The following is a 17,960-nucleotide window of genomic DNA, read 5'->3' as shown; positions in this document are numbered from 1 at the left end:
TGACTACATTAGCTCATTCCCTCAAAATTCTTAGATGCATCTTATTGGAACTTATAGACTTGTAAATGTTCAAGTTCCTCAGGTGGTTCACGAATCTGATTTTTGCTTACAGTGGGGGGGAAGTTGCTTCCCCGATCCTCTCCTACCAAACCAAACATTTGAAGATTGTGTGACAAGAAGTTGTCAGAAAAAAATTGAAGCAAAAAAATTAAGTACCTCAGCCTTTTCCTTGTCTGTCATTACCAGCTTGCTTGTGTCACTCACGGGGGGAAAGTACACTCTCCTGGACTTTCCTTTTCTGCCTGAAATACTCATAGAAGCCTTTCTTGTTCTTCTTGGCACCCCTTGCCAAGTTTAGTTCAGGCTGGGCCTTGGCTTTCCTGACCTGCACAGCCTAGCAGCTTCCTTATTCTCTTCCCATGTTACCTGTCCCTGTTTCCACTGCCTCTGCATTTCCTTCTTGCTCTTCAGTTTGATCAGCAGGTTCCTGTTCAGCAATGACAGTCCTTTGTCTTCCTATCCTAACATGTTACACCCGAGGATAGAGAGCTCTTACATGCTGAGGAAAGCTTCCTTAAAGATCTACCAGCTCTGTTCTGCACCCTTACCCATGAGGACAATTTCCCAGGGAGTTTTATTGACTAATACCCTGAAGAGCTGTAAGTCAGCTTTCCTAAAATTCAGTGCCCTAATTTTACTCTTTGGCTGTCTCATATCCCTCTGGAGCATGAACTCAAACATGGCGTGGTCACTACAGCCCAGGCAGCCTCCAATCCTGATGTCACTGATCAGTTCATTTGCATTGGTGAGCAACAGGTTCAGTACTGTATCACCCCTGAGGGAGCCATCTATTACCTCAGGAAGTTGTCCTCTGCATCCCAGGAGCCTCTTGGATTGCCTGTAGCTCTCCATGCTACTTTTCCAGCAGGTGTTTGGGTGATTGAAGTCCCCAAGCAGAACAAGCATTTGTGATTGCAACACCTCCTGTAGCTGAAGGTAGAAGGCTTCATCAACAAGTTCTGTTTGATCGGGTGGCTGAAGTAGGCACTGATCACAAGATTCCCTTTGCTGCCTCAGTCTCTATCTCATGGGCTTTTGACTTGTTCATGACTATTATTTAGGATCAGCTCTTCAAATTCTATTCCCTTCTTGGTGTAGATACCAACACCCCTTCCTCACCTGTCCCTTCTGAAGAACTTGTAATCATTGACAGTCATGCTCCACAATCTAGCTTGAATAATTGATGTGGTGAAGAGATGCAGTAAAATTTTGTCACACTTAGTTTAAACAATAGTGAGATTCTTTACACTGGAAGTAAAAGAGGGTTACACAGTTGGGTCTAGATCAGGTGCCTTTCTTTGTTATAACTTATTATAACATACTAAATTTTCAGGTATTTTTTTCTGGATGAATTGAACCCAAGTTAGTCTAATTTTTTATTTCAAGAGTTAACTAGTTAAACAAATAGTCAATGCAGTGGAAATTTAGAAACATGCCAAGAAAAAATGTTTGTTAATATAATAAAAAGCTAGAGGATTCTGGTTTCATCTTTTTTTTTTTTTTTTTTTTTTTTTTTTTTCTGTCTCCTATCATGGTAGAAACTAATAGTTTTAACTTTCAGATAATCCTCAGAATTACTTAGGTAAGATTTTGTTTAATTTACAGGTTCTTCCATTATTAAGCAACTATGCAGAAAAAAAAAAAAAAAAAAAAAAAAAAAAAAAAAAAATTAGTGTGTCCCCTCAAAATTACTTCTTTACAAAAGAATAAGAAAAAAGATATATTCTGTTTTATCCTTACATTGTTTTCAGTTGCTATTGGACTTTAAAAGCTCCTTCTTGCTCTCCTTTTTTAAAGACTCTTTGCACCTGTAGTAGAAAGCTAAAAGAAAATTCAACTACAAAAATCAGATGCTGTTTGATGTGCTTGAGATTGACTGCATTTTTTAAAACATCTTGATTTAAAGATCCGAAATAAACTTTAAAAAGAACACTGTATCCCTCCAGCTCAGTTCAGTTTGAATCTCAGTCATCATTTTCCTTTGATAGTCTTTGTAAGTTGCAGGCACAGCCTCAAGCAAAGACAATTTGGAAAAATGCTGTAAGGATGCATCTGTCATGCCAATAAGCAAGGAGTAAATGTAAACTCATGGGCTTGCTGTGTGAGAAATATAATCATCTACAAAAATTAAAATACACAATATTTTATTAAATTATATTGCATTAGATATAGTTTCAAGATATTAAAAGCTATATTCAATGTTACATTGGAAAATAAATGTTATTCACTATTCTTAGATGTGTAACACACATTTATGCAGCTATTGTATCATTATACTACTTTCCAAAGCACCTCAGGGTTCTTTTCACACAGCAAAAAACTGAAGTGGTTTCCTATTCAAATTTTGACCCAGTCAAACCTTCTTCAATTCATGAGATCTTCACAGCTGAAGTCAGTTGCCCCTCTCAGAAAAGAATGAACAAATATTTGAAAGCAAACGATGATCCTATATTAATATATTGCTATGATCGAACACATTCAAGCTAAAACAATACAGAAATACTTTCGATTTTAAGACCCAAGGACACAATTAACTTGAGTTTATTATATGTACAGAGGAATGTATTCCTATGAGTGTATTTCCTACTTAAAACCATAGGAGGAAATAAAACCTTGCTTTATGGTGGTTGGTTTTTTTTTTAGTTTTTTTTTTTCTTCTATTGTGAGCAGTTGGCCCTTCTACACAGATGAAAACAAATATTTCTGATCATAAAATATAATGTTTTAAAAGTCTGATTCAGGTTTTACTGATGCTTCTAAGACTTGTCCAGGCAAATAACAAAATACTGCTGATACTGACAGCTCTTCAGAAATTCTCAAAGAAATCTGTTCATCAATGGAGCCTGTATGTCTTCCTGAACAGAAATCTCAAGAGATGTCAAAAGGAAGATAATATCTTGAGCCTTAGAAAATTTTACCATTTGGTTTGAATTTAAATTCTTCCCTTCTTCCTCCATTTTTCTCTTCTCCCTTCTTTCTTTTTTTCTTCCTCCCTCTCCCTGGCAAAGGACTCGTATACTGATAATTTGCTACTAACGATGGTGCCCACTGCAAACAGCACAGTGAAGCCTCTGAACTTAGGACCCAAAGGAACAGTCTACATAACTGCAATAAATGAGGTAGAAACAAAGAAATGCGAGTGTACAACTAAATCATACCATATTATTTCTTTTCCTATAAAAACACACTTGGACTAATAATGACTAGAAAATATATCAGTTTTATTAACAATAAATTATTGAGTTTTATTATATGTATCTAACGTGTGCTATCTCCTTCCATAAGCAAGATTTTTATAGTGATATGCAAAATAGGTTGTACTCAACTGATCATATAAGATTAGTGACCTGTAATATTTTTTAATGTCAGCTTGTAGAAAAACATGGGAAAAAAAAAAAAAAAACAAAGAATAACAAAAACGTGATTTAAAGAAGCAGTTCCTGCTTTTGAATATGTATAGCTCATGCTTCCTATCTGAGCTAAAGTGATGAAAATAGTGACTAGAATGAATTATTACATATCTGTGGTGTTTCCCATTTCATTTCATTGTTATGTAGCATGCTTGGACCAGAACAGCAGTTGTTCAGATATTCAGGAATAGATGCTTAAGCATTTTGAACATTCAGTATGACAGCTCTTGTATCCCATGGCCCTGCCTGCACATATATAAGGTTTTCTTATGCACTTATCTTGGCCCAGAGATCTATCAGGTCTAACTTTCATCCATCTCTAAGAGAAGTCTATGAACACAAGTACTCTTTCTTTATCAGACTCCCATAGAAAACATAGAAAGAGGCATACTCCCAGTACTTTTAAAGGATTAAACTTGCCCTTGAGGTAACCTCAAGGTGTTTCAGGGAAGGCATAAGAGAAACAGAATTTGCCTTTTCAGGTTGCTTGAACAAATGCATTCATTGGTATGCTGTCATGTTCTCTAATTCACAGTAACTGCACTTCAGCAAATATATTTGGAATCCCAAGTGCTGTCTTTGTACTCAGCAAAATCATCCTTGAGACAATAGGCAAGTAAGGATATAAACTCATGTTGGTGATCAAACACTCCAGTGGAAGAAGTCTGCAAGACTTAATTTTTCATTTTCTTTTTGATGTACAGCTGGCTATGTGTTGTTTTTTATTTATTTATTTATTTATTTATTTAAGGGATAGACCAGACAGCTTCAGATAAATTGAAAAATGTGACTTGGATTTCGTTGTCCAAACAGTTGTCTAAATACTTTCTAGCTTTAGTCAACTAAACAAAACATTCAGATGATACTTTCACATGTTCTGTACACGTAGACAATTTCAGGCATGGACTACGTGGCTTTGCTAAAAGCAGAGAACCTGGTGACATAACCAGGAATAAATAGGGTGGTAGGACTTCAATCTTATTATTTGTGCATGACATTTTGAAACATCTGTTATAAATGTTATTTAGCAATGCAGAGCATTTTAAATGCTGAAGATCCATATTATCAAGAGATGGCTCATTACTGCTGTTCTCTACTTTATTCCATTCCTACTGTTGTAGTCTGAAGAGACTCAACTGTATCTGCTTAAAAAAAAAGAACTTTCATAGCTTCCACTTGTGCTGGGTACTGGCACAGTTTGGCAGATGATAAGATGTGCACTGGATCTGGCTCCTGCATTGTTCTTTCCTTTATAGCAGCCCCTGTGGTTCTTTTGGATTTGTGAGCAAAACAATGTTGAACACAAACCAATGTTTGAGTTACTCCTAAGCAGTGCTTGCACAGCATCAAGGCCTACCCACTTTTCACTCTGTCCTCTGGTGACTGGGAGTGTGCAAGGGATATGGTGACCCAAATGGACTATAGGGATCTCCCATACCATATGACATCATGCTCAAGAGTGAAATCTCAGGGAAAGAAGGTGGTCTGTGGTTATGGAGTCTGTCTTCCAAGTAACCATTCTGCATGTTGAAGTCCCTCTTCCCAGAAAAGTGGCTAAACATCTGCCTGCTGATTTGCAGTAGCAAATGCATTTCTTATTTCGCTCTGCTTTTCTTGAACAACTTTGCTTTATCTTTAAACACTCTTTACCTCAATCCACAAGTTTTTGTTTGTTTGTTTGAGCAGCAGTAACAAACCTTTCCTGTCCTTCTCTAGCCAATCATGACTGAAGTCTGATAGTGGAACTCACGTCCTCACATCACATGGATCCTCTCCTTTATCTGCATTGGCCCATGAAATAGTTGACTCCTGGTCTCTCCCAGTTGCTGCATTTTGTGGTCCCTCTCCTGCAAGTGTCACTCTTTTTGTGCTCACATGCCAAGAGAAGCTTGAAGTTCACTGGCATTTGCGCATAAATGAAAGGAAGCCCCTGCAAGTTTCTTGGAAATAGAATCTGGAAAGAACAAAATCAAGCATGGAATCAGGTAAGCATACTAACCAAATTCTTATTTATACTTGACCAGACTATTTTACCTCTTTTTCTCCTTATTTTTTTATACTTGTCCCTTCTCAATCCATCTCCATCATTCCATTTGGTTCCTTCCCTAAACAATCTACAAGTCTCATACATTCCTACAATTCCCATTACAAAACACCCAATACTACGCAATGGCCCCAGATTAACTCCTCCCTGTAGCTCTTTAGGCAGTGGCCCTCTTTACTCTGCAGGGCATTACAGTACTGTTTCCAGTTTCCCATGGGCCCTCTCATGGTGAGTTTCCTTCAGCATGCTCTGTTCTCACTGTGAGTAGTATCCTCCTATGTTGCTCCTCAGATGTTCTGAGGGTCCTTTTGTTTAGTGGTAAGCCCTAACTTCATCTCCACAGCTAATAGCTGGAATTGTTTGGCTGTGACTTGAGACAATACTACTTCTGTACAAAAGGCAAGGTGAGAAACTGGAATACATGTTAGAGAAGTGTTCACAAATAACATTCTCAGTTTGATATCCATATTTCTGCGTGTACAGCCTGCAGTAGCCTCTGATTATCAAGTCAGTAGTTTATAATGAGCTGATGAACAATTTTTACTGACTTCTGAAACAGAACATGAAAGAATTAATGGAAAGCTAGAGCTGAGAGTTGCCTCCTGATTGGTTAGTGTCATGGGGCTAAGAAGATGGCATATATCACTAGTGACAGATTCAGTTACACATTTTTATCACTGGCAGAATGATGTAACCCTAATTACAAAATAACATTGTTTAATTGATCCATATGCTCCCAGTAGTCCTATTTTTTTCTTTTTCACATGACACAAAGGCCAAATTGCAGTTCACTTTCAATGAAGTGAAAATATTATATTACAGCAGGAATAAAAAGTAGTCTCTGAACATTTTAATTTCCGTGGCTTAAATATGAGAAAATCATTATACAATTAACGTGACCATTGCTGCTGGAGGACATTTTAAATAATAGTCAAATTAGTGAAGAAAAGCCATGAAAGAATTTTATTTATTTATTTTTTTACTGTGCCAGCCTCCAACCTTTTCTTGGTTCTCAACCATTTTCTAGGTTTGCCAGAATTCACTCAGCTTGGCATACAAGGCTTATCATTATTACCTCCAACACACATGATGGAGAGATATTTACCTTTAATTATAGTGAAAGTCTTAGAGCAACAAGTATTATAAATAAATCAGGCAAGCTAACATACATGGCTAATATATATTATGTATGGTAATAATGATTATCCTCAGTTTCTTACTGAAGGCCGGATACCCTAAAATAGTGTTTAAACAAGATGTGTATCGCTTCTAAATAGCTTTAAATGGACAATCATTTCTAAAAGGAGAGCTATTAGCTTCTTCCTTCATCACGTGGGATTCTGTGGTTTGGAAAAGATCCAAAAGCAGAGAAAGAAAAGCATCAAGGTGGTTTGGGAATAAGTGTGGGAAAACAAAGAGATAATGGACCAGCTAGGACTGGTTGAACATGAATAGGCTGCTGGCCAGTACACTTGTCAGGCCATACCCTGCACCTGGTCAGCAGAGTCTTTAAGCTTAATGTCTAATTATTTTCATAGCTGAGATCTCTCTTTTAGGTGGGCATCTGCGCATATGGGGGGTTCTGAGTCAGCAACCAGTCAGCAACCAGTCAGACCACAGATCACAGAGATCTGCATGTCTGTGGTGTCAGCAACTGGAGTGAGCTAGGGCAGGGATGTCAGTATTTGACTTGCAAGCGAATAACAACCTGGGCTATCTGGGCCCACGATACGTCTATGTGTACTCACAATTAGTTACCCGGAGGATCTGGCTACATGAACAAGGCAATTCTGCACAATTTTAGCTTGAGGTTCAGCTGGGAGATGTGTGCATGTGTGCAGGTAATAATGCTGCTGCCTTATAGAATAGAGATCCAGAAACTACTGCTGGAGAGACAGAAAATTCAGGGTCAGTACCAGAGGGATTCATGCTGCAGGTATGTATATATTTCCCATTGATGGACCTTCACTCTGATAAGTCAGAAACAAAAACTTCATTTTCCATCATAAAATAACAAAGAGGAGAAAGAAGAAGAGGAAGAAGAAGAGCAGTACTGCTCCTTTACTTTGAAGCTTTTTTAGTTGTCTATATTTGTCTTTCTTTTCCGAGCTACCTAACCTGTTTTCATCAAATTCAGCATCTCTTGCACATTCAAGTCCTCTCTGGCATTCTCCTTTTATGTTTCTTTCATCTTGCAATAAAAATATATTTTATCTTATATGTAATTTTAAGTGTTTGAGTGTGGCACAAGGTGAAAGGAAACTTTTTCATATTATCAAATACAGAATTCTTTTATAAACTTCTTTGCATAGAAGTTTTAATGGCGTTCAGATGAACAGTCCACCCCTAAGTCATGCTGTCTAGGGGAAGGGACATATAGATATACTGATATAGACCTTCATATTAAATGCATGTGTTCCAGTAAGCTTTGAGAAAGTGTTCTTTACTGTAGTAATAACAATCTGAGAATTCTAAAACAGAAAGGCAATCTGCTATTATTTCATATAAGCAACTTTAGGTTTGAGGATGCTTTCTTGCTTGTTGTCTTTTCTTATTTATTAGTTTCTCTGTTTGCTTTTAAACTTTTCCCCACTGAAAAGAAATATCTGTGTACTGAAAACAAATACAGTGGTTGTTTTATATATTTTAAAAAAATCAAATACAATATATCCAGATATTTTAATCATGGGAGGATCTTATGCTGGAATTTGAGGATATAGTATAGCATTGCCCTCTATCTCTTGTCGCACTGTCTTTTTCTCCAATGTCTCAATAAGAAATCCTAAAGGAGATTTCTTCAATCCCCCTCCATCCCTACAAACAAAGGTGTATTACTTGTTATAGAATAACACAAAACACAAACAGAACGTTATATTTGCCATTTTCAAGCTTAATCATTTGAAATAAGTGTTTGGCCTTTTGTTTGCCTATGGAACCAATAGCTGACAGAAAATTTGTTCACAGGATCTTTCAACTATTTAACATGCAATATATTGCCCCTGCATAAACAGAATTTTAACTATTTCATTACTCTGTATTTTCTCCTGCTCATTCTCAGGGGAAACCTGAAACCTCTTCCCCGAGAGAAGATTTGTGCTTGAGCTAATACAGCCACCAAAATCTCAGCATTTTTGTTCCCTTCCCTTCAATACCCCTTTGTTTCTCCCTTCTCTACCTGACACCAGTTGCAATTCATCACTTTAGCTATCTTCTTATCTGGGTCCTCTCTGTATGCTTCCACCAGCTCTTTCCACAATAGCAATTTCATCACTGCCTCTGCGTCCTAGTGCCTACCTCAAAGACACCCATCGTACTTAAGTCATTTTGCTCTTGATGACTTCCTTCCTTCCTTTAAATAGGATATTGCTTCCCAGAAATAATTTGTCCTTATTGTTTCAATGTCATTTGGAAGGGTTCTGTTTCTAACTTCCCATAATTTCCTGGTGTAGCCCAAATTATGGGGTCAATTTCTGCGTAGGCTTTTTGGTGCTGGACTTCTTCCTGACTAGCGGTTTTCTCTGAATCAGCCTTATTCTGGGGTGAGTTTCTCAAATATTGTCCCCATCACTGATCAGTTCCTGGCTTATGTTGGGGAGATTCCTGTCTTGATGTTCAACTCCTTTTCCCCACCTCCTCTTCCTGGGGATTTTACTGCTTCAGCACCTCTCCCTGAGGAGGCTGTAGGAACTGGGCCACCACTCTAGCCTTTGCTTTTACTTTTCCTTGCCCTGTCTCATATCTCTGGCTACTCCAAAATTTCAACATTATTCCTAAGGGGTTATCTGGGGGTATCAAGGGCTGTCACCCCCCTTGCTGATATCTTGCCTTTCCTTGTCTTACTGCCACCCTCCCTGGATACTTTCCTTTTTACTCCCCATAGTCCACATTTCAACTCACCGGTAAGTTTTCTTCACAGACTCCTCAGCTTCTCCTTTACCTTCTTTTTCTTTCTTTATGGACTTCTCAGTCTGTTGCCCCATCTGTCTCTGGGATGGTCTTGAGACCAGGCTACCTGCCTTTGGCCAACAAGATTAGAGTAGTGGAAGTCAAATCTGCATGACTTTTAATCTTTATGGAGGCTTAAATGCATATTTAAAAGACAAACAAACCTACTTTACTGGAGGCTGTGACAGCTTAAAAAAAATGATCACTCTTATGAAGCTAAAGGTTTGGTCCTATAGGACTAAATTTGATATTGTATAATTCTGCTGTATTTATATAATACCTACTGAAAAGCATCTGATAGTTTAGAATAAAGACAGTAAACTCTTTAAGTAAAACTCAATAGTTAATAAGCAGTTCAGTGCATGGCAAATTCAAAACCACCACAGAAACACGTCAGACAAAAATTAAAAAAATTAAAAAATAGTAACAGTTTAAAAAATTATCATGAAATAGGAACACAATCATATCTTCGATTTTCCTATTATTGACCGAGGAATAGAGATCAATAAATTAAGATGAGATTATTCTGTTAGCAATATTTCCCTCAGCCTTACTGAACATTTGTCATCCCAGCAGTCAGTTCACCTAAACTCACTATTTTTAGCATCTGAAAGGAAACATTTGGAAAGAAATAACCAGCACTGTATTTACTTACCGCAAGAAACAAAATCAGCATATATAGCTTTTAATTTCTGTCCAATCTTGTTTCGAAGGGTATGAGAGTATGTACATTTCCGAATTTGATAGAAGTACAATTTTATAATTCTAACTAGCATAAATTTTAATGTACAATAATGTAAGCAGATGAATTGGTTTCTTTAGTAATTTGCAACAGGTGTGTCATGCAGTGAGAAGTTACCTGAATATTTACCATTTAAATTGTAGGCAACTGGTAGCTAATAGAAACAGAGCCCATATGCAAGCTTTTTGATTCAAAACAATATCACTGAAATTAGTCAAGTAATCAAGCTTATTTCTAAATAAAAGTCAAACAGATTGGCAAGCATTTGCAGAATGAACTTAATTGTATGCTTTTAGTGGGTATTTTTAGTTCATTGTATGTTTACACCATTTACTACCTCTTCACTTTATAGTTTTGGAGAGGGAGTGGAGGCTGGCTAAATCTCCTTTTCCCTCATTCTGCAAAAAACTTTGCTGAGAAAAAGGTATCTATGTCTTATACAGAAAACTAATTAATATTTCAACACTGGATTATTTGAAGGAAAGAACTGCTTAAAAATTGCATTATTCATTTCTCTCTCTCTCCCTCCCCTCCCTCGAGATGTGATGCCATTTAGGGTTATCAAAATGGGAAACAGAGAAAGAGAAGATTCAGTAAAGGAACAGTAGTACTGTTCTATTAGCTACATTTACATATTTTTTCCCTTTGAAGAGTATTGAATTTAGTCCTATTTTATGAAAAATCCGCTACCACTTTTAGCACACTGGTATTAAAACACTCTCTAAACATGTGCCTGCCTGTCTCTGTGATTAATTTCCTTTCTGAACAGTGAAGTTATTCTCCTTGTATGCGTGTGTGATTTTTTTTTTTAATTATTGTTGATTTCAGTTGTTGTGCTTTGATAAAACATGTTTCACACATTTATGTCACAGAAGGCAATACCAAATATGCAGTTTTTCCAGGATACAAGTATTTGATTCATTCATCTGAACAGATGATTCTGGTTCTTTGTATGCTCAATAATATGCAATAAATAGCCTGGGTATAATGATGCTTTAATTTAAACAAGTGACATTAAAAATAAGAAGAGAGATTTGTTTATATGTACCAGATTGATCTGAGCATAAGTAGAATAAGTCAGCATAGATCTGTTCCATGAGGTTTTCTGGTCTTTTGGAAGTAGCATGAATGTCACCTTTTTATTAACCACCTATTTATTTATTTATTTTTTAATGTGATAGAACTTTTTACAGGAATTTTGATTACCCTATATCTCTAGAAAATGTCCTTATACATAGTTACTACACATTCTTATTTACCCATCTAATATATTCTTAGAAGGTATTGAAGAAATGTTGAATTCCTTGCTTGTCTTATTTGTTGTTTGTCTTGTTTTGAACATTTTAGAGTAGTCACTTTTTGATAGTAAGCATTGTTTTTTATTGTTGATTAAAACTAGTGTTTTCCGTAAAGATACGACCTCTCTTGGGAGTTCCACACTGGTTTCTTTAAGCAGTAAGTTAAGGAAATTAGTGATAACAGAAATAAATAATTTCATACTACGGACCCATTATTACATAAAATTTATGCTATAGAATTTCCTGTGATTGGGATTCAACGTACACTTAAACAAAATTATGAGATTAGTCATTAAGGTAACGTCAGATATTGAATGACATACATGATAACTGTAAGTGACAAAATTCTTGCTGTGCTGAGTGTTCCTGTCATAAATGTGATAAAGAGGCATTAAATTTATGCTTCTTCAAAGAAAAATACCTCTTATAAAGAGGAATGTGTTACTGAAAATCAATTAAAGATATAAAATCCAAGATGGAAGATGGAATTTTACAAGCTGATTATTATCTCAGTGGCATTAAACAAAACAGAAAGATATGTCAGCGTCAATGTCATATGAACTTGGTTTTTAAATTTAATCTTCTTGGACAAAACAGTTGGAAGAGTCCTCCCAGTAACACTCATATAGTAACACCCATATAAGTTACGGAATTAATGAATCACCTAAGGGAATGTCTTTAGGGGAAGTGATGTGTTGGGGATGGGTGAAAGTCTGCACTAGGCAAAGGAAATATTCAAGTATATGCATGGTTGTTCCCCATTCGCTACAATGAGAGCACTCAAAACTGTATACTAAAAATAATCAAATGTATAGTTCCTTCTAAATATGTGATATAAAACATAAAGACATCACTGCATATGAATAGTGAGGGCTTCTGGGACATTCTTGATTACGTGGAGATCATAAAATTTACTGATCGTTTTCTTCTGTAGGTTACAGAGTGCACAAGGCAAATTTAGTACAATTCTCCAGTCCTAAAAGCTCACAGTTGTGGTAACTTCAGCACTTTAGACTTAGATATTTTGTAACATTGTCCTTCAGCCTTCTTAGCTGGGAGAGTTACATTCTCTCTCACGTTACCAACAAATCACTGCAAAGCCAGAAACTTGACTTGTTGCCGTACTCACAGTCCATTCCAGATCAAGTAATTATTTTGTAGATACAAGAATAATCCCTCTATTAATGATGAGTATTTAATTAGCTTGGACTCTATTTTATCCTATTTAAACGTACTTATGCTTTTTATGGATACCTTTAGAGATAGGAGGGTGCTTCACATTATATTCTCAGCTACAAAGGAGAACAGGAAACCTGGAGTCACTTTCAGGAAATTTTTATTAAAGTTTTGGTCATATACAGCTTTATTTAGTGCTTTGTGAATTCAGATAGATTTTGTTTTATATAAAGATATGAAAAGTTGTATGTTATTCAGAAATCAATAGAAAAGAAATCTGTAACAAATATAAAATACTGTGGAACTAAACCTGAACTCAGACAAAAAGAAGCAATCGTGGTTTAAATCGATGCAATTCTGCTCAAAGAAAATCTTCGTAACTTTATTCAACAGTGCTTGGAAGGGTGTTATACAAATGTAATTATGGATGAAGTAACTCTAAATCATTATTAGTTACATGAACAATCATCCTTGTACTTAGTTTATTCACCATAAAGAACATTAAGTGAATCACAGTCATCTTGCTGCTCCTGCCCATTGTAATCAGTGCATTTACTTCAGGACCTATTTCCATTTGCAGTTTTATTTGGTTTACTGGAAATTGGAGGGGTTTCTAAGCAGTCATCTCCCTACCACAGTCAATTAATTATTCTAAGAGAAAAAAAGATGTTCATTTCCTCTGGAGCCTTTTTATCTGCTATCAAGATTTCCATCTGCAAGATGAACACATCTCTGACTGGAGGTTGCATAATTCAGTGGGATCAAACCAAACTACGGTTTGGGAATAATGCTGTTGATTTCAGTTCTTTATACGAGGTACATGTCTAGTTTGTGGCTTCTGTAGTTTCCTGATTTCAGCTGGGATAGAATTAATTTTCTTCGTAGTAGCTGGTATAATGGTGTGTCTTGGATTTAGCAGGAAAATAATCTTAATAACACATCCATGTTTTCATTGATGCAGAGCAGTGCTTACAAAGAGCCAAGGATTTTCCTGCTTCTCATTCTGCTCTGCCAGTGGGAAGGTTAGGAGTGCACAAGAAGCTGGAAGGGTACAGAACAGGGACAGTTGTCTCAGACCAGCCAAAGGGATGTCCCATACTATATGGTGTAATGCAGAACAAAACTGAGGGAGGTGGCTAAGGGGCCTGCTGCTGTTTGAGGGCTGGTTGATAGCAAGCAATTACATACTTGTTTTATATATTCTTTTCAGTGTTTCCCCCTTTCCTATTAAGCCGTCCTTAACACAACTTCCCCATCCACAGAAGGGGAAGTGAGTGAATGGCTACATGGTGCTTAGCTGCCTGCTGGGCTAACCCTGAACACACAAAAATGGAGTTTTTGGTGTAATTATATTTGAAGGCAGTCTGCATACAGCTGAGTACCTCACTAATGCAGTGAACTTGCAATTGATGTGGTGTCTTAGTAGCAAATTTAAAGTATGCACATTCTGTGTATTCACTTAAAGTGTACATTATTTTTTACCTTCTTTTAGAAAATTTATGATTCATCTTGCCTGTGTTCAAACAGCATCATTGTGGCCTTCCACTAGACCCGCTAGAACAGCTCAATATCCTTATTGTGTTGGAGACCACAGCACTGAATGTGATATTCCAGTTGGAGTCTCATGAGAGTGCAGAGTAGAGGGGCAGAATCATCTTACTTGATTTCCACTCAGGAAACAAACAACAAACAAACAAAAAGACATAAACACAAATTGCAACTCTTCACTCTACTCCCATGTAGCCGTTTGTATAGACAGATATTTTTGATGACATTTTGCATTTGATTTTCAAATGCAATTTGCATTTTGATTTAAATTGCAGTATTAGATGTGTTTTGGAGAAGTGTAATTCACACAGAAGATTCACATCTCCTTGATGAAACACAACCATGCCTGTTTGTTACGGTACAATGAGACAATTTCTGGAAAAGGAAGGAAGGTGATCACAGAATCACAGAACCACAGAAACATCAAGGTTGGAAAAGACCTAAAAGATCATCCAATCCAACCATCCAAATATAACCAGTAGTTCTCACTAAATCATACACCTCAATACAGAATCCAAACATTCCTTGAACACCTCCAGGGTCGGAGACTCCACCACCTCCCTGGGCAGCCCATTCCATTGCCTGACCACTCTTTCAGAGAAATAGTATTTCCTAACTTCCAGCCTAAATCTCCCCTGGCACAGCTTGAAGCCATTCCCTCCTGTCCTATCACCAGTTACACGAGAGAAGATGCTGACCCCCACCTCACTACAACCTCCCTTTAGGCAGTTATGGAAAGCAATAGGGTCTCCCCTGAGCCTCCTCTTCTCCAGACTGAACAATCCCATCTCCTTCAGCCACTCCTTGTAAGACCGGTGCTCCAGACCCTGCACCAGCTTTGTTGCCCTTCTTTGGAACCGCTCCAGGGCCTCAAAGTCTTTCTTGCAGTGAAGGGCCCAAAACTGAACACAATGCTTGAGGTGCAGCCTCACCAGAGCTGAGGACAGGGGGACAATCACTGCCCTGGTCCTGCTGGCAACACTGTTTCTGATGCAAGTCAGGATGCCATTGGCCTTCTTGGCCACCTGGGCACACTTCTGGCTCATGTTCAGCTGAGCATCAATCAACACCCCCAGGTCAATTCCCTCTACACAGTCTTCCAGCCACTTTGCCCCAAGCCTGCAGCATTGCCTGGGGCTGTTATGGCCAAAGTGCAAGACCTGGCATTTGGCCTCATTGAACATCATCCCACTGGCTTCAGCCCAGCTATTCAGTCTGTCCAGATTCCTCTATAGGGCCCCGCTACCCCCAGGCACATTGACACTTTCAGCCAACTTGATGTCATCTGCAAACTTACTGAGCGTGCACTAAATGCCCTCAAACAGGCCGTCAATAAAGATATTGAAGAGGACAGGCCCCAGCACCGACCGCTGGGGAACATCACTTGTGACTGGTCACTACCACTCTCTGGGCCTTCCAGCTAGTTCCTCATCCAGCCAAGATTGTACCTGTCCAAGTCACAGGCTGCCAGCTTCTGCAGGAGAATACTGAGGGAGACAGTGTCAAAGGCTTTGCTGAAATCTAGGTAGACTACATCAACAGCCTTTCCCTCATCTACCAGATGGGTCACTAGATCACAGAAGGAGATCATGTTGGTCAAGCAGGATCAGCCCTTTGTGAACCCATGTTGGCTAGACCTGATCCCCTGGTTGTCCTACACATGCTGTGTGATCTCCCTCAAGACAATCTGTTTCATAATCTTCCCTGGCATCGAGGTCAGGCTAACAGGCCTGTAGTTCCCTGGATCCTCCTTACAACCTTTCTTGTAGATGGAAGTCACATTGGCAAGTCTCCAGTCTTCTGGAACCTCACCAGTCAACAAAGAGCTCTGATAAATGATGGAAAGCGGCTCAGCTATCACCTCCGCCAGTTTCCTCAGCACTCTCAGGTGAATTTCTTCTGGCCCCATGGACTTATGACAGTCTAGCTGGAGGAGTAGGTCTCTAACTGTATCCTCCTGAATCATGGGGCTTTTTTCTGCTCCCCAGCTAAGACCACCAGGTCAGAGAGTGGAGTACCCTGAGGATAACTGGTGTGACCTTTAAAGACAGACGTAAAGAAGGCATTCAGAACCTCCGCCTTTTCCTTATCCTCAGTGGTCACATTCCCAGCCTCATCCAATAAAGAATGGAGATTCTCCGTAGTCCTCCTCTTACTGTTGATGTATTTGTAAAAAAGGTTCTTGTTCCTTTTCACCCCAGCAGCCAGGCTGAGTTTGAGCTGGGCTTTTGCCTTTCTGATTTTCTCTCTACACATCTAAACAACTTCTCTGTACAGCAAGTCACCCACCCCTTCTTCGACAGAGGTAGATTCTCTTCTTCTCCCAGAACATCAAGAATAGCTCCCTATTCATCCAATACTGGTCTTCTTCCTGGACATCTCATTTTGCAGATCAGGGGGACAGCTAGCTCCTGTGCCTTTAGGACTTCCTTCTCGAAGAGTGAACACCCGTCTTGGACCCCCTTACTGTCTAATACTGAAACCCAGGGAACTCCCCCTACTAGTCTTCTGAACAATTCAAAGTCCACCCTTCTGAAGTCCAAGGTAGCAGGATAATAAATAGACTCTGTGGCGAAAGGTAATAAAACCCAGAAGATTACTCAAAGCAGTGTCTGCTAAGTCCCAGTCACTCCTTATGAAAATGCTCAGTGAGAGGCAATTCTGGACGTGGCTCATTCATCTGCCGTTGGAAGTAGCTTACCTCCACAGGCAACTACCAACCCCCAGCTTAGCTTTCTTACATATTCTGCAACATTCTAGAATATACTACATGTCAGCCTGCACTCTGTTTCTTATCCAAAGTTTACCTTTCTCAAGTTGAGGCCTCATCAGTTGCAAGGCAATGTGTTAGGGAGATGAGGGTTTCCAACGGAAGAGTTTGTAAAGGTAATTCTCTCTCTGAGTTCTGTGCCTCTCCCCTTCATCCTCTCCACCACAAGCACACACGGGTATGAAAGTAGAAAGCCACAGAAGATAGAGATTTCATTCTTAGTTGATGTGCTGGAAACATCTTAAAGGAATGATTAACTCCCCAGGTTTTGCATTTGTGATCTAAGAAAATGTTATACATCTCTTGAGAGTTCTGCAAGAGAACCCTACAATGCCTGCAAACACAGATCTGCGTATCAGTGTCGCATCCATACCAATGGGAATACAGGGCAGGATATGCATAGACAGTGCCTGCTATCTGCTGGATGGCAAAGGCTGGGGCTTGTGCAGATAAATAGCTCCTTAAGTCACCTTCAGGTCAAATGCAAACATACTAGTCAAGCTTAATAATTAACCATTGAAGAACTTTGCTTGGCAGAGGGTTCAATTAGGTTCTTCAAAGCTATATTATACACTTATCTTTCCTTGCTGTCCAGAAAAGGTTGGATAAGGACTGTGTTGGTGGTTGATGATAAGAGATCATATCCCGGCACAGGAATTTATGTTAAAGCTGATGTTCGCAAAAAGAAGCAAGCAATACAGCTTGGACTCCAAGTCAGCATTTTCAGGCTGAGCTGAAGACAAACTGCGGGTCTATTTGATAAATATTAGCAAAAGACAAAATGTCACAGACACACACTGCCCTCTGGAAAATTAACATTGATCAGCCCTTTCCTGGGGAATGTGTCTGCTTTGGCAATTGATAGCAACTATCTCCGGTAAAAACCATTCTACATGTCGTACAAAAAATAAATAAATAAAATAAAATAAAATAAAATAAAATAAAATAAAATAAAATAAAATAAAAT

Source organism: Lagopus leucura, unplaced genomic scaffold (assembly GCF_019238085.1).
Source record: "Lagopus leucura isolate 7727_CA_CO unplaced genomic scaffold, USGS_WTPT01 Super-Scaffold_100002, whole genome shotgun sequence".
NCBI lineage: Eukaryota > Metazoa > Chordata > Aves > Galliformes > Phasianidae > Lagopus > Lagopus leucura.
This window is presented reverse-complemented; position numbering follows the sequence as displayed.